General features: G+C 38.0%; 1 non-coding gene across 1 annotated transcript; it reads right to left on the bottom strand.

Annotated features, from left to right (window-relative positions):
• Positions 1-15,410: 15,410 nt before the first annotated feature.
• LOC117275061 (small nucleolar RNA R71) lies at positions 15,411-15,517 on the bottom strand. The gene has a single exon (XR_004505208.1). It is a non-coding gene; the product is annotated as a small nucleolar RNA R71 (small nucleolar RNA).
• Positions 15,518-17,110: the final 1,593 nt, after the last annotated feature.

The following is a 17,110-nucleotide window of genomic DNA, read 5'->3' as shown; positions in this document are numbered from 1 at the left end:
ATATAAGGGGATAAGACCACCGCCTCAATTCTCCAAGCAGGTGGGTAAGATGCCTGCTTGGCAGCTTTAGCAGTGCCATTTCGGACACTTGTATCTCTCTACTCCGATATCGTATTGATAAACGGTTTGCAGCGTTGGAAACTAGACACATAGGGATTTAATTAAATATAAATATATCCATGTAACTCTCAACATATTGGGAGAAAACTACGTCGCACCTTGGCCTATAAACCTGCCAGTTTCTCCGAAGTGCGACGACATGACTTGGCGACCCTAATTTAAAAATTCATATTTCTCTACCTCGATGTCGTATGAATATATGGGTTGGCCCGTTGGAAACTATGTTCCAAGACCTTAATTTTGGTATGAGATATGTCCCAAAATAACATCATAAAGCTTACGAATTTAATTTCTCAAAACGGCTCGTTACAACGCAATTTTATATCCAATTTTTCCCAAACTTTCTATTTTATATACAAACATCATATATAGTCATATTATGACTTTACACTCATTCAAATAATGATTAACAAGTCTCATATTCATTATACATCACCTTCGGATGCACAGGGTGTAACACCAAACTTGTCGACTTTCGACGAAACTTATTTTCTTCAATTGGTTTAGCTTCTAAGCTTTCCAACCCTCTTGGTACTCGTTATTCATGATCTTAAGTTTTTATAACCTCCAAGGTAATATGATTAACTTACTTTATATGCGTTCAAATATAATCTTATTTCTTAGCTTACATCAATTGACTTACGACGTAGTCTCATGTACAAAAATATGGGGTGTAATAATAAGTTGGCCTGCTAGAATGGCCTCCTCCAAATCGACCTCGGCCTCATGATGAGGAACCACTAAAAATCCCTGAAACTTAGGATCTCTTGTCCTACCATGCAACATCTCCTTGGTCTTAATACGAATGCGCTCAATACGATGCGCTATCTCCACAACCTGATGGAATGTAGTCTCGGTCTCCACCTCTCTAGCTATAGCAATGTGAATACCATGATGAAGACCATCAATGAATCTCCTCACTCTCTCCTCCTCAGTAGGCAACAAAATAGTAGCATGACGGGACAGCTATGTGAACCTCATCTTATACTCGTTAACTGAGATTGGACCCTGACGAAGGTACTAAAACTGCCTTCTCAACTCCTCTCTCGTAGTATACGCACGTAATGCTCTAAATGACCTAACTCATAAACTTTTGACCCCCTCTTGGCCGGACCTTGCATTTGGAAGGCGGTGAAATCAACTCCATTGGACTTGACTAGTGCCAAATTGCGTAGAATCTCATGACAATGATCCTAGAATCCAAGGGCACCCTCTGAAGGTGTACCACTTAAGTGAGAAGGATGCAACTTTTTGAAATTATCTAACCTCTTAAGCTCATCAGCTGACATCGCGAGCCTATCCTCATGTTGCGCGATAATAGTAAGCTGAACTCTCCCAACTAGTAACACTGCAGGTGTCTGATAACCACATGCCACCTGCTCTAGGGTACAGGTAGCTGGAGTCTACGCCTCGCCCCCTTCCTAGGAAGTAGCTGGTATAGTAGGAAATGCCCTTCCCTAAGCCAAACTCTCAAACAAGTCAACCATATAGACCAAAGCATCCTGAATAGCTGGTGAAACAAATAAGTCGTGGGAAACCTAAGCTGGTACCTCCGGCTCATCCTCATAGTCATGAACCTGATTTTAATAGGAGCTACTGGTGGCTCCATGGTAGCTAGTTGCGGCGCATGCTGTGCCTCTACCTCTGCCTCGGCCCCGGCCTCTCACGGCCCTAGCCTGGCGTACTGGTGCCTACTAAGATGCACCTGATTATTGAGTCCTCACCATCTATGAGAGAATAGAAAAGCAAAAATTCAGACTTAGGGATAAGCAAATCTGCACGATAGAGAATGAAAGAAAGAGGAATTTTCCTAACAGCCTTGTAGCTTCTCAAAGATAAGTGTACACGTCTGCATACTGATTTGCAAGACTCTACTAGACTTTCTCATGACTCATGAGACCTATAAAACCTAGTGCTCGGATACAAACTTGTTATGACCCCAAATCCCACCAAAGTCGTGATGGAGCCTAACACCGCTTGCTAGGTAAGCCAATATTTAATATACCGAAATAAACTTCAATAACAGTAAGGAATAGTCTTAAAAGTGGAATAGGATAGATAACTGTAGTAAAAGAGTGCTACAATTAAAATACCATCCAAAAATATGGTGTCAACAAGTATATAAGCTCTAAGAAAAATTAAGTACAACGATCTGAAAAATGGTTGAACACTACCTGAAGTACATAAACAGTAATGACAAAACTAAGGAAAGGGACTCCAAGGCCTTCGAAGGGAAACAATAGTGCTATCTTGAAATCAACAACAATCCCGGTATAGCTCTCTAGCAATCAGCTCTATGAGCAATACCTGGATCTGCACATAAAGTGTAGAGTATAGTATGAATACAACCGACCCCATGTACTCAGTAAGTAGCAAGCCTAACCTTGGATTGAAGATAGAGACGAAATTGGCAAAGCCCGCTACTCACTTTCAACAGTCAAAAACAATAGTAACATCAACATAATAATAATAATAAAGAGAAAGCAACTGAGGCATAACAAGTTCAATTTATTCAAATTAACAGGAAATAGTCATGCTTTCCAATCAACTTAGTTAAGTCATCAATCTCAAGATATAGAGTATCAATTAGCATGAGGAAGATACATCTCTATGCTAGCATGACAAGTATCAATACCAAAATCAATGAATTCACAATTAAATCTTGAAGTAAGCACAATTTTAGTACTGTACGGGTGCCTGACATAAAGCCCCTCACTCAGCACATACAAAGTGCCTGCACTCACAGGGCCCAAAGTAGCATAGGTTATCACCGGACTTCGGAGGGGCGGATCCTAGCCCAAGTGCTGATCCGATCACTGTTACTCAGCCCAAATGGCCTTGCGCGCACGTCACCTCAATATCAATATCGCTCAGCCCAATAAGGGACCTATCATCCGTGTCACATCATCAATATTAACATGGCTCTATGGCATTAGTTTAGTTATTAATCCGCTCAAATCTCAATATGCCATCATCTCACAATATCAAAAATTTTTATACCGCACAAATTATATCAACATGTAACAAATCTACTCAAATTCATGCCACATAAATAAAAACTAACAACATGTAAGAAGTATACATAAATAATGATATACCACGCGTATATAATATCTTGACTTATAATATGACTACAATCAAGGCAAATAGCTCAACTTTGTAAGGCCCCGTAAAATTTCGCAAAGGAAAAATAATGTTTTGTGGTGCCGAGCTGGGCTTACATGTTTGATGATTGTATAAGGCTATGGAAAAATTTAAGATCATTAAGGAGCAGTAGAAGACTGCTCAGAACCGTCAGAAGTCCTATTCGGATGTTCGTCGTAGGGATTTGGAGTTCAAAGAATATGATTGGGTCTTCTTGAAGGTTCCCCCCATGAAGGGTGTAATGCGATTTGGTAAGAAAGGGAAATTAATTCCGAGGTATGTCCGACCGTACAGAATCATTCAGAGGATCGGTGAGGTGGCGTACAAGCTTAAGCTACCACCTGAGATGTCATTAGTGCACGCAGTGTTTCATGTGTCTATGTTGAAGAAAGTAGTTGGAGACCCGACATTCATTGTTCCGGTTGAGACTATTGAGGTTAATGAGGAACTGAATTATGAAGAGATTTCAGTTTCTATTATTGATCAGCATGTCCGAAAGTTGAGAAATAAAGAAATTGCCTCCGTAAAAGTGTTATGGCGAAATCAACAGGATGAAGAGGCTACTTGGGAGGCCGCCGAAGAAATGAAGAAAAAGTATCCTTATTTGTTTGAATAGCCATGTATTTATAAAGTTGTGTTCTATGAAAATTCTAAGGGTTACCTTCTATGAATTATGTATCATTTCTACAAATTGACGTTAAGGGTGTTCCTTTCTGGTAATATATTTCTTGTGAGGCCACAATTGGTGTTGTTTTGTGTTATGTTACGTCATTGGTTTATGTATATGTTGTTAGGATATGTTTCTGGGATTCTCTTGGAGGTGGATAGGCCCAATTACAAGGGAGACTCTCGCAAAATTTTTGGAAATTTAGGGAGTTAGCAAAATTTTGAAACTACGAGTAAGTGAATTAACAGATGGGCCTCATTTGGTGCCAATAATGGATTTTCACCCTCATTTGAGGACGAATGATCCTATGTGTGGGAGAATGTATGGCCCCGTAAAAGTTTGCAAAGGAAAAATAATGTTTCGTGGTGCCGAGCTGGGCTTACGTGTTTGAGGATTGCATAAATTCTTCGCTGTGAGCTTGCTCTCCACGGCTCAAACTTTTTGGATTAGACAATGCACTGAGGAGTGAAGGAAAATTTTTGGCAGAGAAATGCATTTTTGCGGTCCATTATTCGACCGTAGAATCACTCTGCGGGCCGCAGAGTGAGGCAGGTATGGGTAGGTTTGGATGCCATTCTGCGATCGACTATGTGACCGAAGAACTGTTCTGCGGTTCATTATGCGACCGCAGAACAAGTCTATGGACCAGAGATTGACCATAAACCCAGAGAGATTGTTTTCCCAGTTATGGGTACCAGTTCTGCGATCGCATATGCGACTGCTTACCCTGTTCCGGAGCTTCATTTTTTGGTTTTTATAACCCGACCCTACTTCGTTAAATAGATGATTTGTACCATTTTTGAGCTAAAATCTGACATTTTGAGAGTGAAAAAGTTTCCTAGAGTGAGAGAGTGATCTTCAACAAATTGTCCTTCAATTCTTGCTCAATTCTTTGAAGATTAACAAGGAAAAACCCACTAGGTCTTCATCCTAGAGGTAAGATTCTATACCATAACCCCTAATTTCGAAATTTATCTAAGAATGGGCAATAGGCAAGACAATTCTTGGGTATGGGAGTTGTTTATTTTGCATGCATGTGTTAACAAAGGGTGTAGGAAGATTGTGAGCTAAAAATGGTAAAGAGTGGGTTGTGGGATGATGGAATCCTCCATAAAAGGACCTTAAAACCTTAATGCACACCTAGTGTTCGATAAAATACTTAGATGAGCTAGAACCATGATCATCTTCCTAATTTTGGTTCAACTTGTTATATTTCTAAAATAGATTAAAGTTGCTAAGAATTCCGGAACATTTTAGAGTTTACGGAAGCTCAATTTAGGTATGTTGGCTAAAATCTTCTTTAAGAATTGGAACCTCAATATCCTTGTAAGTTCCAAGATATATATTACAAATCAAGTATTCCGAATAAGTTTTGTGACAAATATATATGTTTAATTTGTGTTTCAAATGCTCTAATTATATTGCATTATAAATTGAGTATGTGTCCAAATTATGGATTGTGTATCTACATATTGTAATTCCAAGTCATGATTTATGGGGAAATTATTATGTAAAATCGTGTAGAGATTGTGATTGTGATTATACCTCCACCCGCATACATTGGGGTGAGGCAGCAATGTCGCTTTGTGTATGATTTTGGTATTGTTGTTGCACCACCACCCACCTATACATATTGGGGTGAGGCGGCATGGCCGCTTTGTGTAGTTATTGGCATCGTTGATGCATTTCTACCCGCATATATTGGGGTGAGGCGGCGGGGCCGCTTTGTTTGAAAACGGGTATTGTAATTACACCTCCACCCGCATACATTAACATTGGGGTGAGGCGGCCTGGTCGCTTTGTGTAGGTATTGGTATCGTTGATGCATTTCCACCTGCATATATTGGGATAAGGCGGCGGGGCCACTTTGGGTAAAAATGGGTATTGTATTTACACCTCCACTCGCATACATTAACATTGGGGTGAGGCGGCATAGCCACTTGAGTAGAGATTTGGTATTGTGCTTATACCTCCATATGCATACATTGGGGTGAGGCGGCGGGGCCGCTTTGTGTGAAAATGGTTACAAAGAATCTCACCTTAAATTCTATAAATGTTAATGACACCTCTTGATCAGCTTGCTTTGGTTTAAACGGCTATCTATGATATTCTATTGTCGCCTTGATTCATCATATTCATACTGTATTTTTGAGTTCTTAAATTGGTGTTTGGTTTTCATACTAGTACTATTCGACATGTACTAACGTCCCTTTTGTTGGGGGCGCTGCATCTTTAATGGATGCAGGTGGTTCCACGGCGGACGATACTGACCAGTGATAGTAGTGCTCATCCTTCCCAGCTAACTTGGTGAGTCCTATCTCATTCCGGGGTTGTGCATATTTTGTTTCGTATGTGTTATCGTATTTTGAGGTATAGCCAGAGCCTTGTTGCCGGCACTATCATTGTACTCTTTGGTATTTGTAGAGGCTTCGTAGACTATGTATAGGTTGTGTATGGGTGTTGGGAATATTAAACAAGTTATGTTGTGATTAAATCACTTGTTCCACTTTGAACTATGAAGATGTGAGTGTGTGTGTTTTGAGACTTATTAATGGAGTAAATAATGGTAATAAATTTTTATTGTAGACATGATCACCTTATTGTCTAATTAACAAAAATATGTATTATCCTTATTCAAGGATGAGTTAGGGTAGAAGAAAATCTAACAGGCTTGCTCAGCCGGGTTCACTTGGTTGGGCGCCGGTCGCGCTCCCCGAATCTATATCCATTAATGAGATACCCAGAATATCTTTTAGTAATTGAATTTGGTCCTCTAGACAACAAGTATCGTTATTTGTTAGAAAAAAAATATATAAAATAATTTAAAAATGTTCCATATAAAAGAAAATACTACAAATGAGTTAAATTACCTAACGTATTCTTGAATTTCATCACAATTCTTCAATATGTATTTATGTGCTTGACTTAGTGACTTGTCGTCTAGATCTTCTGGGTTGCCCTTTTTTCCTCCTAAAGGAAAACCTTTATTAGGGAACAAACTACAGGTTTGCTCATCAGTTGAACAACAATCATCATTGTTTCGCGGTCTTCTATTAAATCTGGCATGTACACCCCCATGTAAGTATATAGAGCACAAATTTAGACACTCTTCAACCAAGTATGCCTCAGCAATAGATCCTTCTGGATGATTTTTGTTGCAAACATACGACTTGTACCTACACATAAATATTTTAGGAGGATACATCCATTGACATTGAACTGGACCTCCTAATCTTAACTTGTTCGGCAAATGAATAGGCAAATGAACCATCATATATAAAAAAAACTAAGCAGGGAAAATTCGCTCCAGTTGATTCTCTATCTCTCTAATCTCTGCTTCGAAACAATCTAGATCTTCCAATGTGATAACTTTTCGACATAAACGGCGAAAAAAGGAACTTAGACGAATCAAATGAATAGCAACATGATCAGGAAGTATGCTTTTAATTGGTATTAGCAACAAATAATGTATCATGAAATGTGCATCATGGGTCTTATAATTAGATATTTTTCTTTCAGCTGGATGCACACATCGAGAAATGTTGGAAGCACTACCATCGGGTAGCTTTGCATTCTTCAAAACACCACAAAATGTGGATCTTTCGCCCTTAGTCATAAAGAAGCATGCTTGTGCAAGCTTTATTTTCTTGCCATTGTCACGACCAAAAATCCACTATAGGTCGTGATGGCGCCTAACGCCACCGTCAGACTAGCCAATGTTAATTTATCAATTTATTTACTCATTTTATTACTTTCGAGATCATAATCTCCATTAGTTAAATAGTATAAAATGAAATTTATAAGGTAAAAAGATAATAACTATGTAAACTACAATAACGAACAACCAGTAGGAACTCCCAAAATCTGGTGTCACAAGTGCATGAGCATTTTCCAAGGAGTACAATAATAATACACCATCTGTCCCGAATGTCGTAAGATAGAATAAAATAAATAGTACAGTGAAGACTCGATAGACTGCGATGCGTAGCCTGGAATGCAGCTCACATAAAGTCTACTCAACAGGTGCGCCTACGCATCAAGGTGATTATCAAATGAACCTGTCAGACCCTGCACATTTAGTGCAGAAGTGCAACATGAGTGCGTAAATCAACGCATACCCAGTAAGTATCTAACCTAACCCCGGAAAAGTAGTGATGAGGGGTCGACATCGTCACTTACTAAAGGTCTAATAAAATAATGTAATAAAACATAAGAAGATATGAGGCATACGACAATGATGGGGTAAATCTGTAAGTTATATAATCTTCCAATTTCCTCTATCAAAGCATGAATTTCTAAATCATGTATTCTATCTTAACAGCTCAGAAAAATGTCAAGTGTCATTATCAAATAAATAAGGAATACCATATAAAATGCTAGGCATCAGTGGAGAGATTAGCTCGTGAATATTCGGACTACTAGCGATATAAAGCACGAATCTGCCGAGGTAGTTTGGCCCGATCCAGAATAATGTGTACACTGCCGAGGGTCGAGCGGCACAAACCATAGATGCATATATATATTGCTGAGGCGTTCGGTCTACTCCACAAGAAAAGGAAGGAAGTTACCGAATTACGAGACACGTGTTTACAATACCGTACATGAGTACAAAATGAATATAATATTTACCGTTTCTCAAATAACTCACCCACAACTCAATGTGTTAAGGCTTGGCCTAGTATACGTATATTTATTTCTAAATTAATTTTATTTCTAATTTCAATTAATTAAGCCGACAAAATGAGTTCAAATAATTTAAATATCACATCATAAGATCCTAAGTCTACCCAGGCATAAACATATTGTAGCTACGTATGGACTCTCATCACCTCGTGCGTACGTAATACCGACAACTAGTTGCACATAACAATAAATATCACCTAGGGGTAGTTTCCCCCTCACAAGGTTAGACAGGAGACTTACCTCGCTCCGAAGTTCCATAACGGGCTCCAACACCATCAAACACCTTAACCCGATGTCTGTCTCTTCAAAACTGGTCAAACAACGTGCAAACCAATCAAAATATACCCCAATACGTATAATATAACAATTTAAAATGATTCCGAACTCCGCTCAAAAGCCAACAAAGACAACCCTCAGGCCCACGTCCCCAGATTCTAAACATTTCTAAAGATAAACTTTATCCATAACATGACGAACTAAAATATATAACTTATTCCAAATTCCATGTCTAGTTTCGTGGTCAAAATCCAAAAATACCAAATTCTAGGTTTTTTACCAAAATCCCATGTTTCTACAAATTTTCATGTTTAAATCCATATACAAACCATGTATTAAACTTGTAATAGGTGGGAGTTACTTACCTTGTGTTACTTGATGAAAATCTCCTTTTGAAGCTCTCCAAAATTTCCCCAACCAAGTGAAAATGGGCCAAATCACGTTCTTAAAAGAACACACTGCCCAGCGACCTCTCGCACATACGGCCACTTGACCGCTTCTGCGGTTCCGGGGGTGCGTCCAAAATACCGCTTCTGCGGTCCCCCATCAGCCCCCTTGCCTTCGCATATGCAGACCAAACTCCGCTATGACCAAGAATCCGTTTCTACGGTCTCGCAGGTGCGGCACAAACCTCGCACCTGCGACTCCAGCCTACCTCACTCCCTACCATTTCTGCGACCCCTGGGCTGCTTCTGCAGTTACGCAGGTGTAGGAATTCCTTCGCTTTTGCGGCTTCTTCCCAGCTCCCCTTCTAGACGCTTTTGCGGTTCACTGCCTCGCTTCTGCGAGGCCGCTTCTGCGATGAAGCTTCCGCAGAAGCGGTTGCACCAGCAACTAGAATCCTCCAGCTTTTCCATAAGTCCAAATTTTGATTCGTTAATAATCTGGAATCCACCCGAGGCCCCTGGGACCTTGACCAAATATAGCAACACGTCCCAAAATACAATACGAACTTAGTCGAAGCCTTAAACCACATCTAACAACATCAAAATCATGAATCGTGCCTCGAATCAAACTTATAAATTCTCAAATTTTTAAATTCTATATCTTGTGCCAAAACTTATCAAATCAATCTGGAATAACTTCAAATTTCAGACACGGGTCATAAATGACATAACGAAGCTATTCCAAGGCTCTGAACCCCAAATGGACATAGATAACATCAAAATTGACTTCAAACAAAACTTAAGAAATTCTTAAATCTTCAAAATGCCAACCTTCCATAATAAGTACCGAAATGCTCCTTGGTGATCCGATACTCAACCCGAACACATGCCCAAGTCCGAAATCATCAAACAAACCTATTGGAACCTTTAAATTCTAATTCCGAGGTCGTTTACTCAAAAGTCAAACCTTAGTAAATTCTTCCAACTTAAAGCTTTCGAAATTAGAATTTTCTTTCCAAATCAATCCCGAACTTCCTGAAATTCAAATTCCGACCACATGTACAAGTCATAATACCTAAAGTGAAGCTATTCAAGGTTTCAAACCGCCGAATGATGCGCTAGAGCTCAAAACAACGGTTCTGATCGTTACATCCATCCTTTATATCTTTTGGTTGAAAATTCTTCTTAATCCCCTTTTATTTGATGTCATAACGAGCACTTTCACGATCCTTCGTCTTTCCTGAAATTTCCAGAAGTGTTCTAATTATGCTGTCAACTATGTTCTTCTCAATATGCATTACATCAAGGTTGTGGCAAAGCGAGTTATGTTGCCAATAAGGTAATTAAAAAAAATTGACCTTTTTTTCATGGGCCAGAATTTGATTTCTTTTGCGTCTTCCCAAATACATTTTCAACATTTTGTAAGATATTGAACACATCTGTTCCTTTTAACAATTCTGGATGAGGCCTAAATTATGTTTTTCCATTGAAAGATCTTTTGTTGGATCTCCAAGGATGATCCACGGGTAGAAAAACACGATGATTTTTGCAACACATTTTCCAACTATGTTTTAGATAGAAAGAATTAGTGCCATAATTACAACAAGGACAAGCCAACTTTCCTTTTGTACTGCACCCAGATAACATAGTATATGCAGGAAAGTCACTAATTATCCACATAAGAGCTACTCTTATTTGAAAGGTTTGATTTCTTGAAGCATCATATGTGTCTACTCCTGACTCCCACAATACCTTCAACTCTTCTATTAATGGTTGCAAATAAATGTAAATATCATTTCCAGGAGATCGCGGCCCAGATATAAGCAACGAAAGCATGCAATATTCTTGTTTCATGCACATCCAAGGAGGTAAATTATAAACTATTAAGACAACTGGCCATGTGCTATGACATATGCTCATGGTCCGAAATGGATTGAATCCCTCACTTGCCAAGCCAAGTCTCAGATTGCGAGAATCTTTTGCAAAATCTGGATGAAGGCTATCAAAGTCTTTCCGTGCTTGGCCGTCGGCAGGATGCATTAACTTTCCATCTTTAGACTTCTCCTCGTCATGCCACCTCAATTTATCTATCGTCTTTGAGCACATAAATAGCTGTTTGAGTCTAGGAATTAACGGAAAGTATCTCAAAGTTTTAGTAGCGACACGATGAGCTTTTTTGGAAGGCTCAAGCTTGCTATCTACTTCAGGATATTCAATGTATCGAGAAGCTCTACAAATATTGCAATATTCATCACTTTTATGATCATTCCAAAATAGCATGGAGTCATTGGGACATGTATCAATTTTCTTATACTCAAGACCTAGGTTCATTACAAAAGACTTGGCATTGTCGCAAGATAAAGGAATGTTCAACTCGGGCATTGCCTCTTTCAATAACTCTAAGAGGGAAGTAAAGGACTCATTTCTCCATCTATGTAGACACTTCAAAAAATATAGATGGATTGTTAGTGATAATTAGAGAATCCTTTACAACCAGGATATAATTCTTGGTTTGCCTCATCAACTAAGTTATAATTTTTTTTTGCATCTTCATTTTGGCATTCATAAACTCCTTCTTGTGCAACATCTCTAAATTGATCATTCTACAACCCATCAATGTCATCATATGAATTATCTTCATCCATATTATCATCAACATCCATAGGAATCTCCCATTCCCCATGATTAATCCATCTTGTATAACCTTTAACAAAAATGCAGCATATTAAATGATCATATACTACATTCCTTCGACACCAAGGGATGTTACAACACTTTGCACATGAGTATTGAATTTCTTCGCCCTGAGGATCTCCATCAGAATAAGCAAAGTCCAAAAAATGTTGAATACCATAAAATCCATCCAAGCTCTGGAAGAATCATTTAAAAACCTAAAATCAGTGATGATAATAGATTTCAAAATATAGATTTATTTAAGTATTAAATATACTTAACAAATATACCCTAAAAATCGCGAGTAATTTTTTTAAATCGGTTGTTGTATAATAACAGGGATATATCATAATAAAAAATAAAGAGAATAAGAATCTCTTACCTAGTCATGATACTTATCTTAGGCCAAACCCAACTTCAAGTTCACCACAGATAATCTAGCAGAGGATTTAAAAATTATCAAAAGCTATACATATATAAAATATCAAGTTATCTACACATGAAAATATAGCTCCACTCTATTGAAATATTCAAGATAATATTAGCAGAAAAATCATATGGTTGGATAGAAATATATTAGGTATTACTTAACTAACCTTGTAAAGTATATTTCTCTGCTCTGCGCTCTCAAATAAAATTTGCCAATGTGTGGTTTTTCTTGATGGGGATGCAAATTGCAGAACCAGCAATCTAAATTGAAGAAAAACAAATCACTGAACATTGATCAAAGAACTAAGATGACAATTTAGCAAAAAAACTAATTAACAAACATATTTTAAAACTTAGGAAATAAAGAAGAATAGATAAAATTACCCAAGCTAACTAGAGCCTGCACTCTAAAATCTGTAATAACTACTAGGGTCTAGTCCCCTCATAAAAGATATTTGCTACAGAGACTAAGCAACAAAATGGGTCAATAACAATCTTTTCAACAATTTCTTTCAAAAAAAAATATTCATGAGACACAAAATTTAAGAATACCATGCATTAAACTAGATAAGCAGGTGAAACATTGAAAAATAGAAGGTGAAACATTGAGGAAATGGAAAAGCAAGAAAGGACCTTAAACTAAACAATAACTATATATATATATATATATATATATATATATATATATATATACACACACACACACAACAATCACCTTATTATTTGTTGCATACTTATTTAATTAGTCATTAATTACCATTTAAAAAGTCTTCAAAAGGACTTTTAGATGAATCGGTAGAAATGCAATGGTCATTGATGGTAGGCAATAATATCATGTTTTAGTCGCTTATTACACTCTAATTTACTCCACTTCATGTTTGAGCTTTATTTGATAGTGTTTTCTACTTATTGTGTATTTTTATACCTTGTAGGAGTGATTCTGAGCTATGTAGATGTTATGAAATGAGTTCGAGCTATTTGGAGCTTTGAAGTTTGAGTAAAAACCCAAAATATTAAGCTGGGATCGTGTTCGGGAGTCGAAGACCAAGTCTGGATGTCAAAACGCAAGCAAAATCCGTACTCTGAGAAAATTCTATTTCATGCTGCTTGACAGATGTTGAGCTCTCTGAATTTCCTCACTAATGCTCCGCATGGCGCGTCGCCCCGTGCGACGCGCCTGTGTAAGTTTTACATATTGAAAATCCAATTTCGGCTAGGAGAAGGTGGTTTCTTCTGGGGCCGACCCTATTTGATATAAATACATAAAAAAATATTATTTTATGGACTTTTGACATACTTTAGACCTAAGGAAGCTAAGGAGGAGTTGGAGGAGAAAATGCACAAGGATTTCATCATTCCTTTCTCACTCAAGACCCGAGTTTGGATTGAATTTATATTTTCATATACTCAAATTATATTTGTGATGAATTGCTCCATATCTATGGAGTAGTTCTCTTTAGGGTTTGATGAATTTGGTGTACTGATGATTGTTTGTGGAGTATAACTCTCGTGTTATGTATTGAAGCATTTTTGGATGATTTAATTGTTCCATCTATATTGACTTGTTAATGTAATCGAGAGAGGCATAACTTGTGATATCTTTGCATTATATTGTTGGTTGAGTTCATTAATTCTTCTTAGTAATTGAAAGAGGCTTGTTGAATCATTGATTAAACTTAGCTATGAGGATAATCGAGAGAGTTTCTCCTAAAGACAAATCCACTACGCATTCTTGCATATCTTCACGTGTTTAAATTGGTTCATCTTGTAAGATTAAGACTTAATCGAGAGAAGAGTTTTAGCTAAACGTTTGAACTAATAATTGAGTGAATTAGAGAGACTCACTTAAACATGAGAAGTGAATTATCTAGAGTTAGATCCCAAACAATTATCTTACACCTATCCCATCAAAAACCTATATTCTCCCATTGATAACCTTCTTTGCTTGTTCCTTGTTACGATTATCATTAGTCAATAGCTTTAGATTCTTGGTTAATTTTAGTTAGAAATTATATAAATCTCAATTGTTGATCATCTTGGATAGCTCCCAACCTAGAAACTACGAGAATATTGTTTAAACTCAATCTCTATGGATACAATATTATACTACACTATATTTGATTAGCGAGCATAATTTAGGTGTGTGTTTCGAGCTCGTCAAATTTTAGCGTCGTTGCCGGGGATTGGCAATCAATATTGTTTGAAATAGTTTGTAGTGCTAATTCATGAATTTTTCTTTTTATTTTATTTTATTTTTCTTTTTATTTTATTTTATTTTTCTCTTTTTACGTTTGGTATTTGTTGATTATGCACAGGTTACAAGTTTAGAGTGGTGCATAACTCGAGCTTCTGCAAAAGAAGTGCTACCATATGAACCAGAGATAGAAAAATAATTGTGACAGATGAGGCAGGAAAGAGATCTGACCGAGACGTTAGAGAAGGTTGGGCAATCCTCAAACAAAGAAACTATGGCTGGAAATGGTGATGATAATGTGGATTTGGCTGCAAGAGAGGCATTCCAACAACGGAAAAAAGCTGCACGGGATGCTGAGGAAGTAGCTATTAGAGATGGACAGATTATCTATGAAGAAGAGAGAAGTCGAAGAACTGCTCAAAATCAACCATTGGTTGCACACCAGTTCGAAAATGTAGCTCCCATGCCTGGGATACCTCTGGGTGATTATGCTAGACCGATTTACAATCAAGGCTTATCGAGTGTGAGACCACCTCTAATTGCAACTAACAATTTCGAGTTGAAGAAAGGGTTGCTTCAAACCCTTTAAAATTGTTGTGTGTTTAGAGGGAAGATGAACGAAGATCCAAATACACATCTAATGGACTTCGAGTAGATTATGAATACCTTTCAATACAATGGTGTGTCACAAGATGCAGTGTACTTGAGGGCATTCCCCTTCACAGTCAAAGATGATGTAAAGAAGTGGCTTCGAAGCTTACCCACAGGATCGATTAGAACATAGGAGAAGATGACTAGAAAATTTCTTGATAAATATTTCTCCTCAGCTAAGACGGGCAAGTTTAGAAGAGAAATCCAAAACTTCTGCCAGAAAGAGACTGAAACTATTTTTGAAGCATGGGAGAGGTTTAAGGAGATTGTTCGAAAGTGTCAACATAGTGGAATTGAACTCTGGATGCAACTCCAGGACTTTTGGGATGGATTGACACCGGCATCAGATAGAACATTAAGCAATGCAGTTGGAGGCCCGTTGATGAAGAAGACACCAGAGGAAATAGTTACAATTCTTGATTAGTTATCTGAAGATGCAAATCAGTGGCCCTCTAAGACTGCTGAAAGAAGAAGATCAACAAGTGTTCACCAAGTTAATGCTACTACATCTATTCCGGTACATATTGATGCTATGGCTAAGGAAATACGAAATCTGACATTAGCCTCGATACAAAATGAGCCTCACGTAGTTTGTGATATATGTGGAAGAGGAAACCCTACTCATGAGTGTCAAGCCTCAACTAAGGAAGTGAATGCTGTGGGAATTTACAATTTTAATACAATGAGTCAGAGGCACCCGGGTTTTTCATGGAGTTCATCTGGGGGTACCGCGAATGTGTGGCAACAAAATAACTCTAGACCCCATGGGCAAGGAGCTCCAACATTCCAAAATCAGCGGAGGTAGCAATATCAGCCGCGACAGCCCATTCAACATGGTCTAGAGGATCTGATAAAGGCCTTTATTATCAAGACAGATGAGAGGCTGGACGCCCATGGAGCAGCTATCAAAGAACCGGGCACTGGTTTTTGAAACCTACAGAGACAGGTTGGGCAACTTGCAACAATATTATTTGAGAGGATTTTAGGAACTTTCCCTTCTGATACTAAGAGAAATCCAAAAGAAATAGTGAATGTTGTAACTCTGATAAGTGGGCAAGTGCTGAAAGATCCCATCCCGAGCTGAAATGATGTAAAACTTGAAAAAGAAAGTGGGGAGTAGCTGAAGAATGATGTTGATAAAAAGATGAAGAGCCAGATGAAACCTGAGAAAAAGAAGAAGGGAGAAACTTCGAGAAGGAAGTAACATGATGAGAGAGAGCATATACCTATGCTACCTTTCCCCCAAAAGCTATACAGAAAAAAGCTGGACAAGTAGTTTGGTAGATTTATGGATGTGCTGAAACAGGTTCATGTGAACTTACCATTCACAAAAGTGCTCTCACAAATGCCTGGTTATGCCAAATTCTTGAAGGAAATCATGACAAATAAGAGGAAGATAGAAAATACCTCATTGGTCAAGCGCACAGAGCATTGTAGTGTGATATTACAAAACAAACTCCCACAAAAGTGTGGAGATCCAAGGAATTTTACTATACCTTGCTTTGTAGGAACTATTCATTTTGATACGTCTTTATGTGATTCTGGTGCGTCAATTAAGCTGATACCTCTATCTATTTACAGGAAATTGGAAAAAGGAGATTGGAGAGATAAGGTCTACACCGATATCTTTGCAGCTGGCAGACCAAAAAACTTTAATACCTTAGGAGATAGTGGAAGATGTGTTAGTTCGGGTGGATAAGTTCGTATTTCATGTGGATTATATAGTGGTGAATATGGAGGAAAATGAGGAGGTCCCCCTCATTCTAGTAAGACCATTCTTAGCAACGGGTAGAGCTATATTTGATATACATGAGATAAACCTCATGCTTAGAGTGGGTGAGGAGACTGTGACTTTCAAGAAGAATGTAGAAAAGGGGGCACAAAAGG

The sequence above is a fragment of the Nicotiana tomentosiformis genome, chromosome 6 (assembly GCF_000390325.3).
Source record: "Nicotiana tomentosiformis chromosome 6, ASM39032v3, whole genome shotgun sequence".
In the NCBI taxonomy this organism is placed as follows: Eukaryota; Viridiplantae; Streptophyta; class Magnoliopsida; order Solanales; family Solanaceae; genus Nicotiana; species Nicotiana tomentosiformis.
The sequence above is the reverse complement of the archived record's forward strand: the minus strand, read 5'-3'. Positions and strand labels throughout refer to the sequence as shown.